The sequence below is a fragment of the Drosophila suzukii genome (assembly GCF_043229965.1).
Source record: "Drosophila suzukii chromosome 2 unlocalized genomic scaffold, CBGP_Dsuzu_IsoJpt1.0 scf_2c, whole genome shotgun sequence".
Taxonomy (NCBI): domain Eukaryota; kingdom Metazoa; phylum Arthropoda; class Insecta; order Diptera; family Drosophilidae; genus Drosophila; species Drosophila suzukii.
The window spans coordinates 21,542,799-21,550,132 of record NW_027255896.1 but is presented as its reverse complement, the minus strand read 5'-3'; the positions used below and the strand labels follow the sequence as shown (position 1 = coordinate 21,550,132).

Here is a 7,334-nt window from a genome sequence, read left to right as displayed (position 1 = left end):
GGCTTGCGCTACTATTGTGATGAATGCATTGCTTATGAAACCCAGGCACTCTCTATAAGGCGGCTTACAAAAAGCACTGTTACGGAATTAATCCGGAACAGCCGTAAAAATACGGATCTGCTTGTGGCGCTTGAGTCGCAGCTCACTAGCCGTATGCTATCTGAGCCCGATTCTCCTAAGCGTAAAAAGATCGCGGTCGATAGACAACCCACGGTAGCCGCTAGTGTAACTCTCTCTGGCGATCCGGGGTCTGCAGCACAGCAGTCGATCTCAGCCGCCGCACAAATGGTACTGAGATCGAAAGCTAAAAAAGATTCGGTTTCCGAATGCAAAGGACGCGAGATTTTGCCGCATGAGACGCCCGAAAAATCTGCTATAAGCAATACTTTAATAATTCCAACGCCGCATGTTGACTTAACGTCCGGAGTACCGAATGAAACTGGTAGTGCAGCCGTAAATGCGGTAGTACCTAAACCTGTCACATGCGTGGTACCTAAAACAGTCACCTGTGTACCGCAGCGGAAACAAATTTTTGTTTCTCGGCTAAATCCTGACCTTTCATCGCTGGACATTACGGCCTATATCCGTAACAAAGTTCAGATTGATGATCTAAAGGTTGAACGATTTAATTTTCCATATGCTAGGGAAGTATCATCTTTTAAGATCGGTGTTCCCTGTGCTCATTTTGCAACTATGTGCTCAGCCAATTTTTGGCCTGTTGGCATTTTTGTTAAAGAGTACGAAGCTAAAAAAAAGAAAATTCGTTGGAAGTTGGAAGTTGGAAATCCCTTTAAAGAGCCATCCACATCTACATCCTCATCTATCTCAAAAAACTAGATTCTTTTCTTCAGCTTTATTATCAGAATACAAGAGGTTTACAAAGTAAGTTGACCAAATTGTATACTGATAGTTTTTCCTTGTCTTCCCATGTTATTGTTTTTACTGAAACCTGGTTAAAACCGGAAGTTCTAAGTTCCGAAGTTTTTCCAAGTAAGTACACAACTTACAGGCTTGATCGTCCGTCCCGACGTGGAGGTGGAGTTTTAATTGCAGTTGACTCAGAATTAACGTCTGAAGTAATAACGTCCGACGAAATAAATGACATTGAATTTCTGTGTATAAAACTATCCCTTCCGGGTATTTCTATATACATAACATGTTCATATATTCCGCCATCATCGGAATTCCCGACATATGCGAATCATCTGTCCGCTATCCAGTTTATTTCAAGTAAACTATCAGATAGGGATCAGTTAATAGTTTTAGGTGACTTTAATATACCTAGGGCGACATGGTCCACCGTCGAAACCTCAAATATATTGTTACCTTCAACGCAGCATGATTTTCTTGACGGTTTGCTTGATATTTCATTGTCTCAAGTAAATCATGTATTAAATTTCTTAGGACGATTACTGGATCTATGCTTTGTTTCCAGTCCAGATTGTGTCTGCATAGCTAGAACCTCTGCAATTACCTTACCAGAAGACCCTTATCACCCAACGCTAGAGCTGACTATTGACACGGGTACAAAAGTGTATGAAGTATCTGAAAAAATAGCTAAACGCATCCCCTGCTTTCGTAAAGCGAACTTTGCACTCATTAATAGCCTTATAGCTTGCTCGGATTGGTCCAATCTGTACTTAAGTACTAATATAAATGAAGCGGTTAATATATTTTATAACATATTAAACGAAGTTTTTGATACATGCGTTCCTACGTATTATCCTAAAATTTCAAACCAACCTCCGTGGTTTAACAAAGAGCTGGCAAGACTTAAAAATGTAAAGTCTAGACTCTACAAAAAGTTTAGAGCTTCAGGTTCACAAGCTGCCTTTTCCCGATACTTAAGTGCTCGGTCCGATTTCACCGTGCTTAACGCTCAGTGTTATAAAAACTATTTAGCTCGTTGCAAGACCCAGTTTACACTGGATCCAAAACAGTTTTATAATTTTGTTAACACAAAGCGTAAATCTTCTAGTTACCCATCATCACTTAAATTTGAAAATTCGGCTGCTAGCACTGATCAAGCCATAGCCGATCTTTTTGCACAGTTTTTTCAAACCACCTATTCAACATCAAGTCCTCCAGATCAGCCTTACCCATATGTCATTCCTAAATCAAACTTTATTTGTTGTCCTGTTATAAGTAAAAGCTCACTTCTTTTAGAATTGCAAAGGGTCAAACCAGTCTACTCTCCGGGTCCTGACGGAGTCCCTGGATGTGTGCTTAGGTATTGCGCTGAGACTTTGTGTAGACCATTGCACAAACTGTTTACTTTGTCTTTAGAAACATCCGATTTCCCACACAGATGGAAGGAATCGTTTGTTATCCCTCTTCATAAAAAAGGGAGTAAATTGAACGCATGTAATTACAGAGGTATTTCAAAGCTATCAGCTATACCGAAGCTCTTTGAGAACATTATTACGCCTCATTTACAACACAGTTGTAGGTCCCTTATTTCCTCTTGTCAACACGGATTTATAAAACGTAGGTCAACGACAACCAACCTTTTGGAGTTTACTTCATTTGTTATAGGAGGTTTTAGAAAGAATCGTCAGACTGATGTGGTCTACACTGATTTTAGTAAAGCGTTTGATTCTGTAAGTCACCCGATTTTAGTCCGGAAATTGGACCTTTTAGGGTTTTCAGGTGATCTTCTTAGGTGGATTTTAAGTTATTTGAATGATAGGACTCAAAGGGTCATTTTTAAAAACTCTTTGTCATCCCTAATCCGAGTTACTTCCGGTGTACCACAAGGAAGTCATCTCGGTCCGCTCCTGTTTACATTATTTATAAATGACCTTCCATTAGTCTTAACGAAGTCACGGGTTCTTATGTACGCAGATGACGTTAAATTGTGCCTGCAATATAATGACCCCGCACAAAGTTTAGCTTTACAATCGGATCTAAATGCATTTCAAACATGGTGCATGGATAATGAATTGAATTTAAATGGTTCTAAGTGTAAACTAATGACCTTTTTTCGTGTCAGCCCCCACTACTCAACGTATACTTTGAGTGGTTGTGCGTTAGATAGGATAACGCATGCTGACGTCCTTGGAGTCTACATGGATCCTAGACTTAAATTTTCCGATCACATTACTACTATGGTAAATAAAGCCAGGGGCGTGCTTGCATTTATCAAAAGGTGGTCGAAGGAATTCGATGATCCCTATGTCACAAAGACCTTGTTTATTTCATTAGTCCGACCAATTCTTGAGTACTGCGCTCCTGTTTGGAGTCCCCAATATGGGGTGCATATAGACCGGATTGAGTCTGTGCAAAAAAACTTCTTAATATTTGCCTTACGGAGACTTAACTGGGATACAAGCCTAATACTACCATCCTACTCTAGTAGACTACTTCTAATTAACTTACCATCGTTAGCTAACCGTAGAACTATGCTTGGTATTACGTTTATTAGAAATCTTATTCATGGTGATGTAGAGAGTCCCGAGTTACTGGGTCGCCTGCATTTTAATGTGCCAAATAGATTCACTAGAAACTATATTCCTTTAGTATTGAATCACTGTATCTCTAATTACGCAATGCATGAACCTTTTAGAGTACTTTGCAATGATTATAATAGACTATATCATCTAATATCTACTACTGACTCACTTCCTATCTTTAAATCAATAATATTATCCTCCCTAGTAACTAATTAGTTTTACTTGATGTATTTTGTCTATTCGTATTGACCTGTATTTTTAATTGTCTATTGTTACATTGTCTTTTTCTTTGTCCGCGATTATGTTTACTCGCCCAAAACGGTGATGGGCTCCGCGCATAACAAGCTTTGCTTGGTGTCGTAGGGCCACTTGTTTGTACTGACCATAGTGCATCAACGTCCAAGATATCACGTCATATAAATTTGGTGGGACGAAAACACAATCTTCTGAGCTAGCCGCACGAATCTCGTAGCGAGCAGACACATAAAATCAGTTCGTTACAGGATGTAAGGCTAGCTATCGTAGTTAAGATTACATATATTATACCTACATAAGATGAAAGAACATGAAAAATGGAAATGTTTTATTTTAACAATATATTAGTTAAAGTGGATGATATTATTATATATTCTTAATATCTGTAATTATGAATAAAAATTGTTTATCAAAGCAGCTTCTACACAGCTTTTAGACAACTTGTGAACAATTTATTTCTTAATTAGTTTTACAATCACAGGATACATCTTCCCCCAACATAATCGGACATGTTCCTCTAAGATTTTTATATCAATCTTGAGATATTTTGGCTTTGCATTCTTTCTTACGTACATAGCAAACACATTGAAAATCAGAGTGCATGTTTTTACTTCACATCGAAAGTCGTCTAGTGATCAAGAATTTTTGATCATTCTTAACAAAAGACTATAAAAGCTCGTAGACGTTAATAACAACTAGTAACTAGCTAATAATAATTAGTAAACATCAAGTAAACAGATACTAAACATATATAAACCAGATACTAAACAGTTAGTAAACTACTTGTATACATCTACTAAACATATAGAAACCAGATACTAAACAGCTAGTAAACAACTTGTATACATCTAGTAAACATCTTGTATGATGATGGACGTTGATGCACTACGAGCAGTACAAACAAGTGGCCCAACGACACCAAGCACGTGCTTGTTACGCGCGGGGCCCTTTTATCAATTTGGGCAAAAAATACGAGTTCGCGAGGAAGATACAAAAAACAAATAGAGACGGGACACAAATGAAAATAAAAGAAGCATCTAAGAATGAAGCAAATGAGTTTAAATATTAGTTTTTAATACCGGGATAGAAGTTGAAGTGCAAATTAAATGATAAAGGTTGTTATAATTATTACATAGAACGCGAAAGGGCTCGTGCAGACAAAAATTAGATGTACATCGTGGCAAATTTAGGGGATAATAATTTCGTGTTAGTCTAACAGGAACATTGAAAGTTAGGCGGTTTACAAGTTCTACAGAATCAATATCACCTCTTATAAGATTTTGCATAAAAATAGTACCAAGCATTGTTCTACGATTTGCAAGGGTAGGTAAATTAAGCAATAAATATCTACTCTGATAGGAAGGTAGCCTTATGTTTTGATCCCAGTTCAAACTACGAAGGGCAAAAAGAAGAAATTTTTTTTGTACCGACTCAATACGGTCAATATGCACTTGATATTGTGGACTCCAAACCGAAGAACAATATTCCAAAAGAGGACGGACAAGGGAGGTAAATAATAATTTGGTTGTATAAGGGTCATCAAATTCTTTTGACTTTATAAACCCAAGAACACTCATGGCCTTGCTGACAGTGGACATTATGTGGCAGTCAAATTTAAGTATACATCTACTAAACATATCTACTAAACATATAGAAACCAGATACTAAACAACTTGTATACATCTACTAAATATATAGTAACCAGATACTAAACAGCTAGTAAACAACTTGTATACACCCTTCAGTTCCAAAAAAAAAGTTTCACTTGTGAATCACCTTGTGAATCCCGTGGGACAAGTCCTCTTGCACAAGTGAAGAACAAGTGACGCTCCATATAGAAAATTTTATGGGATGTCCGCATTTTCACAAGTGAAAATTCAAATGAAAATTTTTCGAAGTCCCACGGGATTTCACTTGTTCCTTATACTCATTTTTCGTATGGCCTGACACGTGCCGGTGACACGTCCCAAGTGAAATCACTTGTGAAAATCAAATTTTTTCCATGAGTTTTCACTTATGAAATCACTTGCAAGTGACACGTCCCAAGTGAAATCACTTGTGAAAATCACATCACACAAATCAAATTATAGAATTTAAAATACATAAATTTGTATATACTTTTAAATATATTTTAATTAAATAATGTTATTTAGGTTTTCTGTTAAAGGACAATTATTGTTAGTAAGCCTAATTTTATGTTACGTTAATTTGCTTTTTACATTGGTCATCGCCTTCCTTAAACCTTTGCCCGGGTCCTCCGAATCCTTGGCCAACGCTCCTGATAAAAAATTATTGTCATATGCTTAAAAAATGCGTTTTATTTGTTTATTTGCATATTTACCTTTTAGAGCTGTGTTTCACCCTTTGCAGGATTTTTATTGGCGCAAAACATTTCATCATCCACTTTCGGCTAACGGAACCCATTGAATACCTCAATACTTTAAACTAAGATCAATGCACAACATCTTCAACTTAATGTAACACTTACCTGACTTTATTATTTTCACTTTAAAAAACGAAAGAAGTAAATCTGCTGCGCACAACTTAAATGGCTTGCTTCCCTTTCAATAACTCAAACAGAATGAACCAAGTATTCCTCTCACCCCTTTACATGATTTCTTTTAATTTCTCTTCGCTGTTGGCGCGTGCCACTGCACCTATACCCTTTCTAAAGCGAAAAATATCCGACTACATAATTTTTGCTTTTTTGAGTAAAAAATACAAAATGAATTCTTTAAAAATGGTACTATTAAAATGTTTTAAATAAATTTTAACTAACTTAATTTCTATAACTTAGTTAAAAAATTATATTGTAATATTAATGTATAATACGTAAGCATAACATTAAACGTAAATTCAATTTACTTAATTTTACTATAATCAAATAATGTACTTTTATAAAACAATATTAGTTGTTTTTTTTTCGATATACAATAAATATTAGAGCATTCACATGTCGCTGCGCCACGAAAATTTTTCCGCCGAAACATTAATCGCTAGCCGGACATAACGGAGAGACTCAAAAGAAATAACGGACCTGCCGAAATTTGTCTCTGAGAGCGCCGAGTGCAGGCAGATTATTAAACAAAGAAAGAGAGGGAACTTCCGAATATCTGCCTCTCTTTGTTGCACGATCGTTTTTGTAGGCAGTCTTCTACGCTGCGCCGACTTCTCTGCTGACGTCAACAGCGGCACAGAGTTTTAGGCACAAAAAAAAAAACAAAAATGCTTTTTGCCTTGAGCCATGTCACCGCGTCCCTACTGCAGAACTGAAGGGCATCTAGTAAATAACTTGTATACTTCTATTAAACATATAGAAACCAGATACTAAACAACTTGTATACATCTACTAAATAGATAGTAACCAGCTAATCAGTATTGTAATTAAAGAGTTTATTAAACTTATTCAGAATCTTCGACATTGATGCCTTACTCATACAAATAGTATACAAATAGAATAGTATTAGATAGTTTACAACAAAAACCGATATTACCAGGTCCCAACACCTCTATCATAAGCTTGAATCAGAAATTAAATTGAAAGACGCTCCTATGCTAGCTAATGATGCCTTCGAAATATGTTACAATATTATTATGGGATGGAACAAATGAATGCTTTAAAAATAA

The 7,334-nt window shown here is 36.4% G+C and overlaps 1 long non-coding RNA gene across 1 annotated transcript; it reads right to left on the bottom strand.

Annotated features, from left to right (window-relative positions):
* Positions 1–5,868: 5,868 nt before the first annotated feature.
* LOC139354497 (uncharacterized) lies at positions 5,869–7,334 on the bottom strand. The gene is made up of 3 exons (XR_011605459.1): positions 6,196–7,334; positions 6,049–6,138; positions 5,869–5,985 (listed from the first exon to the last, which is right to left on the bottom strand). It is a non-coding gene; the product is annotated as an uncharacterized lncRNA (long non-coding RNA).